This window comes from Ursus arctos, unplaced genomic scaffold, assembly GCF_023065955.2.
Source record: "Ursus arctos isolate Adak ecotype North America unplaced genomic scaffold, UrsArc2.0 scaffold_1, whole genome shotgun sequence".
In the NCBI taxonomy this organism is placed as follows: domain Eukaryota; kingdom Metazoa; phylum Chordata; class Mammalia; order Carnivora; family Ursidae; genus Ursus; species Ursus arctos.
This window is the reverse complement of record NW_026622763.1, coordinates 63623862-63642452: the sequence shown is the minus strand read 5'-3', so window position 1 is coordinate 63642452 and position 18591 is coordinate 63623862.

The window sequence follows — 18591 nt, the reverse complement described above, 5'->3', positions numbered from 1 at the left end:
ATTTTTAATTTTTTTCAGATTTAATAATTTAAAAAATTTAATTGAAAAAATGGGCATGAGAGGTGACTGAACTAAAAAAACCTTTAAATATTTTTTAAATAACTTTGGGTTATTCTGTTATAATTACATCATTTAACAAAGGAAGGGTGATATTCAAATGTTTCTTCATTATTTAGGAGTTAGCGTTGGCTGGTCAGATAGAAGCCTATAAACTAAGATTGGGAATTGGATTCTGCGATAACAATGATTGCAAATATTACACTTGCAGGATCCGGTGGTGGTTTAATAAAGAGCTTGTTTGCCCTTCTCAACCTGTGATGCAGTACTAGTAAAGACATAGAAAAGTAAAACATGCACAAGCCCTGGAAAAAACGGGGTAAGGGCTTACTACAAGAAAGAAAGTGATAATCCCATGTTCTTTAAAATTGATGAGGATAGCTTAGGAAACAGTATGAAAAGCTCCATTCTCTGAACCAAAACAAAGATTTTCTGGAGGATAGGTGGGAGATTTCTGTCAACATCTCCATGGCTTTAGCTGAAGGATAAAGAAAGAATCTACGTAACAGGTAGAGGATCAAAATTGAAAACTCAAGAATTGGAAGATATGAAAGGACTTGTGGGGGTTGAAATCCTAAAGTGGGAATTATCACAGAATTAAATGCACATTCTAGAAATTACTACTGAAAAGGAATATTATGTTTTAAAAGGGGAGAGTAGGAACAATAGACTGAGTCTATGTTTCCAAAATCAGTCAAGAGAAAAAAAAGAAGGGAGTGAGGTGATAAAAAGCACAACATGACTTCATCTTCTGTATGGTGCTGACAAGAGTAACTGCTTCATTTTTCACTTTATACTTAGACAATATGGACTGTCATGAGTTTCTAAATGTACACCAAGGCTTAGTTTTTTCCTCTTTTCAAGAGTTATATCCCGTTGGTATATATGAGACTGTGGAATTTTTTATTTGTCCTTCTTGAGTTGTCCACTTTTTAGTTTTCCTTATGGTAACATACTCTTCCTATACCCACTGTCTCCTTGTGGAACCCTATTTTACTTGATGCTGGTTACTGAAAATTCATGAACACAGATATCCCCGCAGTGTGCTACTCTATATTCCTTTACTCTGTTACGTATTTATTCTCCACCATGGGCCAGAAGAGTTTGTTATTAAGGAATGTTCCGGTGTAGGAGAGGAAGATTAAATCTATATGCTAATTGTGATTCGTCTATGGGAAAGCACTCAAAAAATAAGACCCTTTACAGAGACTTCCCATTGGTCTGCTCCACTTCCTTCCTTCTGTTCTGTGCTCCAATCTGAGCCTCACTGACAACAAGAAGAGAATCTCAGATTGCTTTTTCAAAGATGTCCAGATATAGTGACTATAAAGTTATAAAGAAAGTTCGGAAAGAAAACAGGCAAATATGAGTCAAGAAAATTGGGTTATAAATTTAATTTTAGACAACATGGAATTAATGGCTAAAACATCATATAGGACATAAAAAGATATAGTGTAGTTGTGAACATATTTGCAGGCAACAATATAGCTTTAACATAAATAGAGCAAAAGCTGACAGAACTACTAAAATAGGTAAATAAGCCAACAACAAATGAAGGTGATTTTAACATATTTCTCTGAGAATTTGGTACTAAGAAAGAAACAAGCAAAGATATTTGAATAATACAGGTAATATGCTTTTGCTCATATATAAATTTATGCCCACCAAAGAGAGAGTGAAATATTCTTTCCAAGCATACACGAGATATTTATAAAAATTGACAGTAAACTCATTGAAAAAGAAAGGCTCAACAAATACCCCAAATCAATTCCATAAAGAGCATACTGTCTCACCAAGCCCAATGCTGCTAAACAAACCTTGTTTTAAAAAGGAGCTGAGAAGAGGGGCACCTGGGTGGTGCATTTGGTTAGGTGTCTGGCTCTTGACTTTTGGCTCAGGTCATGATCTCGTGGGTTGTGGAATGGAGCCCTGCACAGAGACCTTGCTTGAGCCCGTGTTGGGCTCTGTGCTCAGTGGGGAGTCTGCTTGAAGATTCTCTCTTCCTCTCCCTCTGCCCCTCCTGCTGGTGCTCTCTCTCTCTCTCAAATAAATAAGTCTTCAAAAAAGTAAATAAGGAGCTGTGAAGAAGAGTTACAAAATTCCTAGAAGAGTGAGGCATAGCTAAGTCAGCTTATATTTAGGATTTGTGCACTCTGTGCATGTGTTCTATTCCAGGAAACATTTATTTAAAGACCTAGAAATTGCCCAAATTTTAAAAAGTTAAGTTAAATCCCACTGGAGCTTTGGTTGCAATTACATTAAACCTTGCAAATAATTTGGAAAAGATGAACATCTTTAAAAATTAACATTTAATTTTATTTTCAAAAAGTCAATCTTTAGACAGCCAATATCTATTTAAAAACATGTAGTTTATAGAAACTATCTTAGAATGGCATTCTTATAATCATATAACTTGATTATTTTGTTTTCTTGATATTGGATCATTTAAAAGTTGTTTTGGTTAATGCAATTGTTTAGATAGATCATGGTACAGATGAATTCAATGTTGTAGCTTTTATTGATCCATTTGAACTCATATGAATGGCAAGTCAATATTAGCATTTTACTGAATATATTTGAGTAAAATTGCAAATAGACTGCACATGTTGTATCTAAAGACAAAACTTAGTTTATATTTTCTGTGTTTATCTTACATGGAGACGGGTTGATTTTATTGTCAACCAGATAACAGCCCCATAGCCTATAGTTTGCTTGTTTTACTACTGACTTGAAAGATATTTTGAATTTTGAAACATGCCTGTCGTAGGCATATCTATTCTATGAGGCTTGTTTATTTCTTTACACAAAGAACATTTTTGAAAATGAGATTAGAAAACTGAGTAATAAAGCAATCACAATACCAGAAACAACTAGCAGAGCTTTCACAGATTGGGTAGGAAATGAATCAATTGCTTATCTCTGTCACTTCTGAGAGTATAGTTTTTTATGAATTCGGAAATATATTCAGCATATAATCCTGATTGTAATAGTAAATTCCTGTTACTCATAATAGTTTATGCATCATTTAAAGGATAATTATACATATTATTTATAGCTTGTTTCTTTGGTCAAATTTGATTTGCAATTTCAGATAACATAAATACCGGAATTTCAAAATGCAAAGAGGAATGTGACCTATGTTCTTTAAGATATTTTCTAGCATTAAAAATGTTCATGGTCTGTTCTTTACAAATATCCTTTCAACATACAGTAACAAGATTGTAAAGGGCTATTATTACCAAGAGAGATACTAGCTTGATCCAGATGATAGAATAAATGTAATTAGTATAATTTTAATAATAAGCTTCTTTGGTTAATTGTTATTTAAACCACTTTAAAAAACCCTGATCTACATATTTTTTCTTCTTAAGAATTAAATTCTCTTTTTAAAATGTGTGACTGGAATTTATAACACTTATTGTTGCATTACATTCATGACAGACAGAACAAAGTTAATTCAATTTCTTTTAATTTTTACTTCTCTATTTGTATAAATAGTTGCTGATATGAAATTAAATTTCCTTTAGTTTTTGGTTAGAATTTTCTGCTGTGGAGTATTTAGTTAAATTATGATGAGTATCGGCGGTACTTTTCTTCTTTTCTAGGGAGAGGTAAATCTCCTTGGAACTACTGAAGTCATCTTTTCTCTATTGTCTTGAGAAAGGGGTTATAATATAAATATGTTATATTTAGATGCCCAATGCCTGGATCAATCACTGAGGTTGCTATCACCAGAACCAGTCTAGACCCAATGCCACTGTAAGGTGGTTGCCTACACTAGGAAAGAGTTACATTGGTGAAATGAGAGGTTAGCATTGAGGATAGTGCTTTAGGACATCCTCAGGATACCATGGTGTTCTGCACAGGTATAGACCCTTATGAATAAGTTGGAGAGGAAAGGAGTGTCATTAATGTTAGGCTCTTCCTTCTCCCAGACCCTCCAAATCTCTTTTATCTCTTATTAAAAATAACCTGGAAACATATTATTGAACTTTTCTTTTTTTTATAATTTTCTCCAGTTGTCAGTGAACTTTCTAGAAAATGAAATTTCCGTAAGTGGATGTTTAATTGTGTCAAATGATTTTTTTAGGGTCAATTAATTTTACATTTAACCTGTGTCTCAAATTTGTTTTGAAGAAATTAGTATCTGCTCTTCTATTATGTTTTCTCTAAAATACTTAAATTGGAATTTTGATGGTATATATATAAAGCTGAGATGCTTCTGATTCGGGAATATTTCATTTAGTATCTTTATGCAAAGAGGCATGTTTTGATGAGTGAAGTTTGATGTGGTTTCCAAAGCATTGCTCCAAACATCAATATTTCAGCCATCCAGAAGATGTCGCTATTGTGTATAGAATGTATAAAAGAAGAAAGAAAAAAGCCAATAACTTTTGTACAGTTCCATTCTGTCTCTCCTAATCTTGCTAAATTTCCTCTGGAGCTCTTTGAAAGAAAACAGTGGGGTGAAACATTGTCTTCAAGTTGACAGGCAGCGAAAAATTACTACATTCATTGGACAGGCATGCCAGTCAGTCATACTCCTACATCTTTTCATTTGAAAAAAAGAAATTAAAGTACATGGCAGAAAAGTTCCACCTCAGTTAATAATTTTGTATGGTGCTAAGTGGGAATTAATAACCACACAGTATATTTGTTTTACCTCTAGCAAAAGAGTGTGTCTATCATAAGTAAATTTAGCAGACATTAATTAAGAAAAATCAAACTGTTTTGCAAATGTCTGTGATTAAAGTAATAGTTCATTTAAAGCAGAGAATAAGCTGCCAAAATATACATTTTAACTTAAGATATGAGTGTCACTAATAGAATACATTCTTAATCTGTACTCTTGTCTGTTAAATTAAAAAAGTTCTTTTTATAATGAAAATGATGGCATCCCCTTACTTGGTGCCGTGAAAGACGTTTACCAGAGGTTTACTTCAGTTCTTATGAAGTTATTTTTCTGTTCAGGCAAAGAACCAAGATCGGTGGGAGCTTGTTTGTGGGTGAAGAACTTCCCTGGGCATATTTACTATAGGAGCGAACAGTGAGGGGAGGCAGGTAAACAAGAAGTGGATCCCACTTGCCTGAAAGGCTTAGCAAAGTGATGTGGTCTGAACAGCTGGATATAATTTGGGTCACTGGTTGGTATGACAGGCAGGATATCAAAGGTAAGGCAATTAAGCAACATCAGAAAGGTTTCCCACTGAGTGAGTTATTTATTTATTTATTTATTTATTTATTTATTTATTTATTTATATCTTTCTCATAAAATGTTTTGTTATTTTACCCTTCTCTTCATTTAGTCCCTAATCAAAGTCTGTCTACCTTTAGTAAATGCATTTATGTAGTAAGAGAAAATGACTTGTATTTTCAAATTTAAATAGTATTCCCTTTTCTCTTTGTTAGTGAAAGCAATCATCAAATCTTTTTCTAAAGATATGTAAAATTTTAATTTATAGATGATTTGTATTTAGCTAATGCTTATCAAGTGCTTACTGTGTATCAGGTATTATTTCGAGGGCATTACATGGACTACCTCCTCTTCACAAATCTGTGAGGTGGGTTCTAATATGAGTGAAACACAGAGGAGGTAGTCAGTTATCAAAGGCTACTATGCTAACGAGAGGCAGAGTTGGCATTCAAACCCAGGTAGTCTGTCATTAGAGAGCAGTTTACACTTTTCCATATTGTTTCATTCTAAAATGTTTGAAATACACCATTTAGTTCTGGTTGTCTCTGTATCATAAAATTTGTTGTCTTGCAATTTTCTGCTGAGAATTAAGGGCAAGTGGAAAGAAGAGTTTTCAGGATCTTCCCTATCCTACCAATATAGATGGAATAATTGATCCTGTTAAAATCTGGACACTGTTTTTATTTTTTCTATTCATTTTAAACTATCTTGAGTATTTAGAAGAGCTAGGAAATATTTAATATTTCTCATATAATTTTCTATTTTTAAAAAGATGGTAATATATTTTTTAAAGATTTTATTTATTTACTTGAGAGAGAGTGAAAGCGAGAGAGATCACAGAGGGAGAGGGAGAAGCAGACTCGCTGCTGAGCAGAGAGCCCAATATGGGGCTCGATTCCAGGACCTGGGATCATGACCTGAGCCAGAGGCGGTCGCTTAACCAACTGAGCCACCCAGGAGCCCCAAGATGGTAATTTTTAGTGAAGGATCCTTTGAACTGTGGTCTCATTTCTGACAAGAAGGATTTGAGCTGTTTTCAGTTACAGGTTTATGAATAACAGTACCCATTTGAAAGGCTGCGATTAGGGTGAATATTTTAGCCCTACTTGTATTAATCTTTTAGCCTGTTAGAGTATTGCAAAATTTATTGACCCATGAATGACCTGGGACCTAACATAACAGATAGCTACTTTATCAGTTTAAAGCTGAGCTTAAAACAATGCATTCTAACATATATTTCTAGAAATATTTTTTTTACTATAAAAGAGAAGAGAAACACCTTAAAATAAATATCTATGCTAATTTTTGTGGCTTATTGATTCTAACAACAACGTGAGAATCTTTTGAGATTTCTTAATTGAGATTAGAGGTGATGAATAATTTATTACCCAAAGGCCAAAAGGATGCAATGGATTTGTACTGACAGATACAGTAGAGATTTTCAGAAGATAAGATCACTAGGCATTTCACTTGAACCACTTGCTTTATTTTTTTCATTTTAATTTTTTATTGAGATATAATTGACATATAACATCGTGTAAGTTTAAGGTGTACAGTATGTTGTTATGATACATCTATATATTACAATATGATTACCACTATAAATACCTCTGTCATATCGTGTAATTATAATTTCTTTTTTTGTGGTGAGAACATTTAAGATCTAATCTCAGCAGCTTTGAAGCATAGAGTATTATTGACCATAATCATGATACTTTGCATTAGGTCTCCAGAACTTATTCACCTTCTAGTTGCCAAGTTTATGTTCTTCAACATCTCCCTAACCCCCTGCCTCTCAGCCCCTGGTTAGCAGCATTCTACTATGAGTTTGGCTTTTTTTTAGATTCTACATGTAAGTGTTAATATAATATTTGTCCTCTCTGTCTCACTTATTTCATTTAGCATAACGCTCTCAAGGCCCATCCATGTTGTTGCAAATGGCAGGATTTCCTTCTCTCGTGGCTGAATAATATTCCAGTGTGTGTGTGCGTGTGTGTGTGTGTGTGTGTGTGTGTATGTGTATCACATCTTCTTCATCAGTTCATCCATTGATGGACCCGTGGATTGTTTCCATACCTTGGCTATTGTGAATCATGCTGCAATAAACTTGGGCAGTCAGACAGTTTTTTGATACTTTGTTTTCATTTCCTGTGAGTATGATAGAAGTGAGATTGCTGCGTCATATGGTAGTTCTGTCTTTAATTTTTTGAGGAACTTCCGTACTGTTTTTCAGTGGCTGCACAAGGGTTCCTTTCTTCTCCACATCCTCACCAACACCTGTTATCTCTTGCCTTCTTGATGATAGCCTTTCTAACAGGTGTGGGGTGATATCTCACTGTGGTTTTGATTTGCATTTTTCCGTTGATTAGTGATGGTGAGTGCAGCCTTCCATAGCTCAGCTGGTAGAGTGGAGCACTATAGACTGGACATGTGAGGCATTTGTTTTAATCATGTATAATGCTTTAGAGTATAGCAGGAAAATCCCAATTCAGAGTGCCTTACTTCTTACAAAATGTATACATTTAGAGAGTAATGCAATTTTAAATAAATAGATTAATATAACAAATACTTATTAGTCATCTTATTATCAGGTCAAATAACTTAATGAGGGATATATGACAGTAAAACTCCTGCTCTTATAAACCAGAATGGAAGGGGCAGGGATTGTGACTATTTCTATCTTGTAGGTTTACAGAATATATAATTCTTACTGCTTCTTTCTGTTTTTAGAGTAATCTTGGGTAAGCAGTATAGTTCCTTATAGAATTTTTGGTCTAGTTGGGGAAACAAATCATAACTCTATTTCTATGTGTCTTAGATTTATGAGAGTATAATTAATTATTGAAGGGAAGAAAAGATAAAGCTAGATGAATTATATAGGCAATCAGATTTTTATGCATTCAGGGGGAGGGAGAGCTTGTTGTAGACTAAGGAAATCTGGGAAGACTTCATGGGTGATAGGGAGCTTGAACTGGGCCTTGCAAAATTGGTAAGGTTTAGAAGGAAGAAATGGCCAAAGGTGACTTCCAGACAGATGCAGGTGTAGGGAGACAGCACTGAGTAGGGAAGGTAAAGTTAAAGTTAAAAGTTCCTGGGAGATAACTTTTGGTTGACTTAATGCAAACCAATTTCTATTGGTAGAAATTCTCTTTAGAGTACATGTGATGCTGATAATAAGGTCTAGGATTGCACTGGGTTAAAGAACTTCATATTAATTCCAATTCAGTACTACTGAAGGGAAAAATTCTCTTTTTATTTCATTTTCCCATAGGAGAAGAATATATATTTCCTATCAATTAAATTACCCTGGTAATTGAATTTTATATGTGTGCTCAATAATATATAGTTCCAATATTTCTGGGATTACATTTGTGATAAAATTTGCTCTGAAATAGAATCTGCTAGAGTGATCGTGGCTTAGGAATTGATAAAGCTAATGCTCTTTCCTCTGTATCAAGGATACTGTTTGAACAGTCTTTTTGGAACTGGAGGAGATATTAGAGTACAAAGTGTGAAGACATTTATGGAGTTTTCCTGAAAAATGGGATTCTATTAATCTAATACCGCTCTTAAATACTATAATAACAAAATAACATTCTCTGAACGAGGGAGCATCCTTGATATAATAATGGAATTTATCTAAGAAGTAGAAAACAAATTTTCAACTCTAACTTGAAATTTGACATTTATTTTTCTGTCACAGGGAACAGTTTCAATTTTATTTCATAGTTACATAATTAGGAATATATATATGATAGAAATAATTTTCATAAATGACAACATAGTGCTTATTACAGTTCAGTTGCACATACTAAATATTAACTAAATTTTGAGAGCAGCTGATAAATTGAAGTAATTTTAAAATAGGTGATTATATAAAATAATTTTTTGTCAAAATAATTGCAAGACTTGAAAAGGGATCTTTTTTGATGGAGTAAAAGAATTTCATCTGGATATCAAAAGCAGATTTTAATAAACTATTTTTCCTGATAGTACTCAATAAAATTTAGTTATTTAGATGCTTAGATGAGAGCTGGAATGAAGGTTACACAAAATGCCATATTTTGAGAAATTGGATAGTTTATCCCAGTTTAAGTATGATTATAAGCAAGTGTGATTTTAAGCATATTTTTCTTAGCTAAATATTGATAGAAATTTAAATATTCAAAAACTTTTATCAGCATTCAGTCAGGAAATTATTCTTACAATCATACTTTAAGATAGTTGCTGTGATAAGTCACAGAACCAATTCTGTTAAATTATACTCCATGTAGGGCATTTTGATGGCCATTAAACATTAGCAACTGTGGCATTTATAGAAAGTATCTTTTGGTGTTTCAGTCCTTGATGCTTAGCAGTCATATGAACAGAGATTTTGTAGGACCAGAAACAGAAATCAGATCACCATTGGCTCTCACTCTGTTGGAAAAATATAAAACGGGTTATTTGGAATCTTGTCTATTGTGATAGTATGACAAGTTTAAGCACACCCTCAATAAATACAGTAGCTATTTCTCTCAACTGTGGCTTATTCTACCCTTTACTGAAATCTCTATAAATTTTATGCCTGGTCAAATATTCTTTATTTTCTAAGATTTTTATTTGACCCTGCTGACTTTCTTTTCCATCACATTCATATGGTTTGGATATATGGTCTGTGGTTTCCATCTGTTTTCATATTTCAACATTTTCCTTAATCACATGGGTATTTGTTTTTGTATAGCCATAGTGCGTGGGGGTTTCAATGAATGCTATTGAATTTACTGTCTGTGGATAGTTCCCTGGGAGAACAAAAGCATATACACATGCATATAAACATTTCCTTCCCTTATGAAATGGTTTACCAAATTTTGACTAAAAATAAAAACCTGAAACCACTTTAATTTTAGTAGAAGTGGTGACACTAGGGGTTTCCCCAATATTCAAGTAAGAAATATGAAGCACACATGTTAGAGGAAAACCTCCATATCCCACCTTTTGTTTCCATGTGGAGGGACTTCATGGAGTGTAAAATGTCCAGTTTCTTTCTCCACATTTCATTCACTCCTCCAAGAGAGAATAACCCAAGTTTGGGAGAAAGAACTGAGCAACTATATTCTCCTTCTCTCTGTCTCTTGTTTTCTTCATTCTGACTGCCACAAAGTGCTTGAATTTGGGTCTCCTGCCTGCCTTTGGGCAGAAGCCTGAAACAGTCCTGCAGTGCTTTTGCCTGAAGACATGTCTTTGAAGTATCAAGATACCTGGCAAAATTACAGGTTGAAAACCATTTTCTCCAGTCTGTTTCATTAGAAACAAAGGTAATAGTTAGCGTGAAACTTCAGTGTATCTCCCAATTGTTTTCAAACCTAAAGGAGGAACAGTAAGTATCATTTATTTGACTCCTCAAGCCCCAGACTATCATAACATGCCCCCATCCTTTTGGTTTTATTTCACAAGATAAACTCAAGCTCTTATTTTCACCTCACTGGGAGAAATGTTTTGTTCTCTCAGCACTTTTTCCCTGGTTCTAAATGATAAATTTAACTTAGTAGAAATGAAGTACTATTAAAAATCTCTAAAGTTTTGCCTCAGAAAATGAAGCAATTCCAAAAGAATCACATTTTAAGTTTGTTCATTACCAAGTACACAAAGAATGACTCTTTAAAAGTGATGAAAATTTTTTAGGGTTTTATTAATATTTTATATTTAATATTAGTTCAACTCACAAATTGTAGCAAAATTTGTACATGTAATTTCATAAAAAGATTTTGGCCCTGTACAAATTGAAAAGTGACTATGATGAATTAAAATATTTTCCTTACTTTTATAACCTCTTTTCATTTGCCTTTCTGCATTTCTGTCTATATTTGTCTTGTGGATAGAGATTTGAGGAATCTCCTTGTGCTTAAAAAATGTAGGAGAGCGGTAGTGTGGCTGTCACATATATCAGTTTGCCAGGTATAGTCCTGGTATATGATTGTTGTCTCAATATAATTATTAGTAACAGTTCTCCTCACTCTGAAAATCTTATAATTAGGATGATAAATTATATGATCACCCCAAGAACAAGATACATAGTTACTGGTATTTGTGTGTGAAATCATACTTTTCAGTGCTTTAGTATTACTTGTTTCATTCATTTATCTTCAGAATTTATCTTCAGAAAAGTTTCTGTTAACTTGCACTGATATTTAGTTGTTGTTTTTCAGTTTAGTTTTAATATTAATTTTCAAATTTGTTTTGATTTTGAGTTTATACTTTATTAATGCATATTTACGTGGAGATGGTAATCATATTCACTTCCTAGGTTTAGTAGGAGGAATTAGCCCAGCTGTCTGTGTATCCTGTAGCACAATTTAATTTTTTAATTTTTAATTTTTTTCTCTCCAAATTTTTATTTAAATTCCAGTTAGTTAACATGCAGCGTAATATTGGTTTCTGGTATAGAATTTAGTGATTCATCGCTTACATACAACATCCAGTGCTTATCACAACAAGTGCCCTCCTTAATCCCCATCACCCATTTAGCCCATTCCCTGTCCCCTCCCCTCCAGCAACCCTCAGTTTGTTCTCTATAGTTAAGAGTCTGTTTCTTTGCTTGCCTCTCTTTCTTCCCCATGTTCATTTGTTTTGTTTCTTAAATACCATATATGAGTGAAATCATATGGTATTTATCTTTCTCTGACTGACTTATTTCACTTAGTGTAATACTCTCCATCCATGTAGTTGCAAATGGCAAGATTTCATTCTTTTTTATGGCTAATATTCCTATCTATCTATCTATATCACTTTATGTATATCACTCCTTTATCTTTTCATTAGTTGATAGACATTTGGGCTCTTTCCATAATTTGACTCTTGTTGATAATGCTGCAATAAACATTGGGTTGCACGTATCCCTTCGAATCAGTATTTTTGTATCCTTTGGGTGAATGCCTAGTAGTGCAATTGCTGGATTATAGGGTAATTCTATTTTTAGAATTTGGGTCTCTTTTTGAGGAATCTCCATACTGTTTTCCAGAGTGGTTGCACCAGTTTGCATTCCCACCAACAGTGTAAGAGAGCTCCCCTTTCTCTGCATCCTTACTAATACCTGTTGTTTCCTATATTGTTCATTTTAGTAATTCTTACAGATAATTTTGACTTATATTTACCAGATGATGAGTGATGTTGAGCAACTTTTAATATGTGTATTAGCCATCTCAATGTCTTCTTTGGAAATATGTTTATTCATGTCTTCTGCCCATTTTTTAACTGGATTATTTGGTTTTTGGGTGTTAAGTTTGATAAGTTCTTTATAGATTTTGGATACTAATCCTTTATTAGATATGTCATTTGTAAATATCTTCTCCCATTCCATAGGGTGTCTTTTAGTTTTGTTGGTTATTTCCTTCATTGTGCAGAAGCTTTTTATTTTGATAAATCCCAATAGTTTATTTTGCTTTTGTTTCCCTGGTCTTAGGAGACATGTCTAGTAAGAAGTTGCTATGGCTGATATTAAAGAGGTTGCTGCCTGTGTTCTCCGCTACGATTTTGATGCTTTCCTGTCTTACACTTAGGTCTTTAATCCTTTTTGATTTTATTTTTGCATATGGTATAAGAAAGTGGTTCAGTTTCATTCTTTTGCATGTTGTCCTCTAGCATCATTTTAAAATTATTTATGATGATGAGACTTTTTAATACAGATTCTGCATTAGCTAGACTTAACTTGTAAGTAAGCCCTGCCATTCAATTTTAGTGCCTGATTTTATTTGTGTCCAAAATTGCATATATCAAGTGACCTCTAAAGTCACTTCACTTTCTGGGGTACTTGGGTGGTGCAGTCATTTAAGTGTCCGACTCTTGATTTTGGTTCAGGTCATGATTTTAGGGTCGTGAGATTGAGCCCTGTGTGGGGCTTCATGCTCAGCATGGAATCTGCTTGACATTCTCTCTTCCTCTCCCTCTGTCTCTTCCACTTGTACACTCGCTCTCTCTCTTTCTAAAATAAATAAATAAATAAATCTTAAAAAATAAATAAAGTCACTCGACTTTCAGAGCGTTGGTAAAAATATGACTCTTTTTTTTTTTTTTTAAAGATTTTATTTCTTTATGTCAGAGAGAGAGAGCACAAGCAGGGGATATGGCAGGCAGAGCAGGCAGAGGGAGAAGCAGGCTCTCTGCGGAGCAAGGAACCCGATGCGGAACTTGATCCCAGGACCCTGAGATCATGACCTGAGCTGAAGGCAGAGCTTAACTAACTGAGCCACCTAGGTGTCCCAAAATATCTTTTTTTTTTTTTTTTGCCTTAACAAACAACATTGGTTTATTTCTTTCACATTCCAAATCCAGTGTGGGAGCACATGAGTCTCTGGGGGCAGTGAACTGTGCTTGTACATTTCACATTCTTTTTTTTTTATAATAATATTTTTTTATTATATTACATTAGTCACCATACAGTACATCCCTAGTTTTTTTGTTTTTTTGAAGATTTTATTTATTTATTTGACAGAGAGAGACACAGTCAGCAAGAGAGGGAACACAAGCACGGGGAGTGGGAGAGGAAGAAGCAGGCTCCCAGTGGGGGAGCCTGATGTGCGGGCTCCATTCCAGAACACTGGAATCACGCCCTGAGCCAAAGGCAGACGCTTAACAACTGAGCCACCCAGGCGCCCCTGTCCATCCCTAGTTTTTGATGTAAAGTTCCATGATTCATTACTTGTGTATAACACCCAGTTCACCATCACTATGTGCCCTCCTTAATACCCATCACCAGCCTATCCCATCCTCCCCTCTGCCCCCCCGCCAAAGCCCTCAGTTTGTTTCCCAGAGTCCACAGTCTCTCATGGTTCATTCCCCTTCTGTTTATCCCCCCTTTCTTCTTCCCTTTCTTCCCCTACCGATCTTCCTAGTTCTTATGTTCCATAGATGAGAGAAATCATATGATAATTGTCTTTCTTTGCTTGACTTATTTCACTTAGCATTATCTCCTCCAGTGCCATCCATGTTGCAGCAAATGTTGAGAACTCGTTCTTTCTGATAACTGAGTAATATTCCATTGTATATATGGACCACAACTTCTTTTTTTTTTGTCTGCTCACATTTATTTATTTTTTTGAAATTTTTTTTATTATATTATGTTAGTCACCATACAGTACATCCCCAGTTTCCGATGTAAAGTTCGACGATTCATTAGTTGCGTATAACACCCAGTGCGCCATGCAATACGTGCCCTCCTTAATACCCATCACCGGTCTATCCCATTCCCCCACCCCCTCCCCTCTGAGGCCCTCAGTTTGTTTCTCATAGTCCATAGTCTCTCATGTTTCATTCCCCCTTCTGATTACCCCCCTTTCTTTATCCCTTTCTTCCCCTACCGATCCTCCTAGTTCTTATGTTCCATAGATGAGAGAAATCATATGATAGTTGTCTTTCTCTGCTTGACTTATTTCACTTAGCATTATCTCCTTCAGTGCTGTCCATGTGGCAGCAAATGTTGAGAATTCATCCTTTCTGATAGCTGAGTAATATTCCATTGTATATATGGACCACAACTTCTTAATCCAGTCATCTGTTGAAGGGCATCTCAGCTCCTTCCACGATTTAGCTATTGTGGACAATGCTGCTATGAACATTGGGGTGCATATGGCCCTTCTCTTCACTACGTCTGTATCTTTGGGGTAGTGCAGTAATGCAATGGCTGGATCATAGAGTAGCTCAATTTTTAACTTTTTAAGGGACCTCCACATTGTTTTCCAGAGTGGCTGTACCAATTTGCATTCCCACCAGCAATGTAGGAGGGATCCCCTTTCTCCACATCCTCTCCAACAATTGTTGTTTCTTACCTTGTCAATTTTTGCCATTCTAACTGGCATAAGAACTAGGATGCTGTAAGGTGGTATCTTAGTGTGGTTTTGATTTGAATTTCCTTGATGGCTAATGATTTTGAGCATTTTTTCATGTGTCTGTTAGCCATTTGTATGTCTTCATTGGAAAAGTGTCTGTTCATATCTTCTGCCCATTTTTTGATTTGATTATTTTTTTCCCATGTATTGAGTTTGAGAAGTTCTTTGTAGATCTTGGATACTAATCTTTTATCTGTAGTGTCATTTGCAGATATCTTCTCCCATTCCGTGGGTTGCCTCTTACTTTTTTTGACTGTTTCCATGGCTGTGCAGAAGCTTTTTATCTTGATGAAGTCCCACATGTTCATTTTTTCTTTTGTTTCTCTTGCCTTTGGAGATGTGTCATGAAAAAAGTTTCTGTGGCCGATGTCAAAGAGTTTGCAGCCTATGTTCTCCTCTAGGATTTTGATGGATTCCTGTCTCACATCGAGGACTTTCATCCATTTGGAGTTTATCTTTGTGTATGGTGTGAGAGAGTGGTCAAGTTTCATTCTTTTGCTTAAAGCTGTCCAATTTTCCCAGCACCATTTATTGAAGAGACTGTCTTTTTTCCACTGGATGTTTTTTCCTGCTTTGTCAAAGATTAGTTGCCCAAAGAGCCGAGGGTCCATTTCTGGGCTCTCTGTTCTGTTCCATTGGTCTATGTGTCTGTTTTTGTGCCGGTACCATGCTGTCTTTGTGATCACAGCTTTGTAGTACAGCTTGAAATCCGGCAATGTGATGCCCCCAGCTTTGTTTTTCCTTTTCAACAATTCCTTGGCTATTCAGGGCCTTTTTTGGGTTCCACACAAATTTAAGGGCTGTTTGTTCCAGTTCTTTGAAAATTGTCATTGGTATCTTGATTGGGATGGCATTGAAAGTGTAGATTGCTCTGGGTAGCATAGACATTTTAACTATGTTAATTCTTCTGATCTATGAGCATGGAATATTTTTCCATCTTTTTGTGTCTTCTTCAATGTCTTTCAAGAGTGATTAGTAGTTTCTAGAATATAGATCCTTTATGTCTCTGGTTAACTTAATTCCGAGATAACGTATGATTTTTGGTGCTATTGTTTTTTTGATTTATTGAATTTATTTGATTCAATTTGTTCAATTCAATTTATTTGATTTATTTGTTTATTGATTTACTGTACCATCCTCCAATTCGCTAATTTGTTCTTCTGCCTCATTTAACCTGGCCATCAGAGCATCTAGTTTTCACTGCATTTGATTCATAGCATTTTTAATTTCTGCCAGATTTGCTCTCATTTCCGCCCTTAGAGATTCCCTAAATGGAATGGATTCCCTAATTTCTCTTTCTTCAGTCTCATTGTTTGTGTATAGAAATGCAACTGATGGGGCGCCTGGGTGGCACAGCGGTTGAGCGTCTGCTTTCGGCTCAGGGCGTGATCCCGGCGTTATGGGATCGAGCCCCACATCAGGCTCCTCCGCTATGAGCCTGCTTCTTCCTCTCCCACTCCCCCTGCTTGTGTTCCCTCTCTCACTGGCTGTCTCTATCCTGTCGAATAGATAAATAAAATCTTTAAAAAAAAAAAAAAAGAAATGCAACTGATTTCTGAGCATTGATTTTGTATCCCGCCACATTACTGAATTGCTCTATAACTTCTAGTAGTTTGGGGGTGGACTCTTTTGGGTTTTCCATGTAGAGTATCATGTCATCTCCGAAGAGAGACAGTTTGACTTCTACTTTGCCTATTTGGATACCTTTTATTCCTTTTTGTTGTCTGATTGCTGTTGCAAGGACTTCTAGTACTATGTCTAATAATAATGGTGAGAGTAGGCATCCTTGTCGTGTTCCTGATCTTAAGGGAAAGGCTTCTAGCTTTTCCCCATTGAGAATGATATTTGCTGTAGGCTTTTCATAGATGGTTTTTATGAGATTGAGGAATGTACCCTCTATCCCTACACTCTGAAGTGTTTTAATCAGGAAAGGATGCTGTATTTTGTCAAATGCTTTTTCTGCATCTATTGAGGGGGTCATATGGCTCTTGACTCTTTTCTTGTTGATATAATCTGTCACACTGATCGATTTGCGAATGTTGAACCACCCTTGCATCCCAGGGATGAATCCCACTTGGTCATGATGGATAATCCTTTTAATGTACTGTTGGATCCTATTAGCCAGGATCTTGTTGAGAATTTTGGCATCCATATTCATCAGGGATATCGGTCTGTAATTCTCCTTTTTGATGGGGTCTTTGCCTGGTTTGGGGATCAAGGTAATATTGGCCTCATAGAATGAGTTTGGTAGTTTTCCTTCTGTTTCTATTTTTTGAAACAGCTTCAGGAGAACAGGTATTATTTCTTCTTTGAATGTTTGGTATAATTCCCCGGGGAATCGATCAGGCCCTAGAGTCTTGTTTTTTGGAAGTTTTTGATCACTGCTTCAGTGGTCTGTTTAAAAAATCAATTTCTTCCTGTTTCAGTCTTGGTAGTTTATAGGTTTCCAGGAAGGCATCCAATTCTTCCAGGTTGTTTAATTTATTGGCATAAAGCTGTTGATAAAAGTTTCTAATGATCCTTCCTATTTCATTGGTGTTGCTTGTGACCTCTCCCTTTTCATTCATAATTTTATTAATTTGGGTCCTTTCTCTATTCTTTTGGATAAGTCTTGCCAGTGGCTTATTGATCTTATTTATTCTTTCAAAGAACCAGCTTCTAGTTCTGTTGATCTGCTCTACTGTGCTCCTGGTTTCTAATTCATTGATCTCTGCTCTAATCTTGATCAACTGCTTTCTCGTCCATGGATTAGGCCTGTTCTTCTGTTCCTGTTCCAGCTTCTTGAGGTGAGAATATAAAAGCTGCATTTTAGATTTTTCTCTTCTTTTGATTTAGGCTTGGATGGCTATGTATTTCCCCCTTAGGACTGCTTTTGCAGTGTCCCATAGGTTTTGGACTGTTGTGTTTTCATTCTCATTGGTCTCCATAAATTGTTTAAATTGATTTTTGATTTCCTGGTTTATCCAATCATTCTTGAGCAGGATGGTTCTTAGTTTCCAAGTGTTTGAGTTTCTTCCAAATTTTTCCTTGTGATTGAGTTCCAATTTCAAAGCATTGTGGTCTGAGAATATGCAGGGAATAATTTCAGTCTTTTGGTATCTGTTGAGACCTGCTTTGTGACCCAGCACATGATCTATTCTGGAGAACGTTCCATGTGCATTCAAAAAGAATGAGTGTTCTTTTGTTCTGGGCTGTAGCATTATCTATATATCTATGAGGTCCATCTGGTCTAGTATATCATTCAAAGCTCTTGTTTCTTTGTCCATTTTCTGCTTAGGTGATCTATCTATTGCTGATAGTGGAGTGTTGAGGTCCCCTACTATTAATGTATTTTTATCTATATGTCTCTTTATTCTGGTTAAGAGTTGGCTTATGTATGTAGCTGCTCCCCTGTTGGGGGCATAGATATTTATAATTGTCATATCCACTTGTTGGATACATCCTTTAAGAATAATATAGTGCCCTTCTGTATCTCTA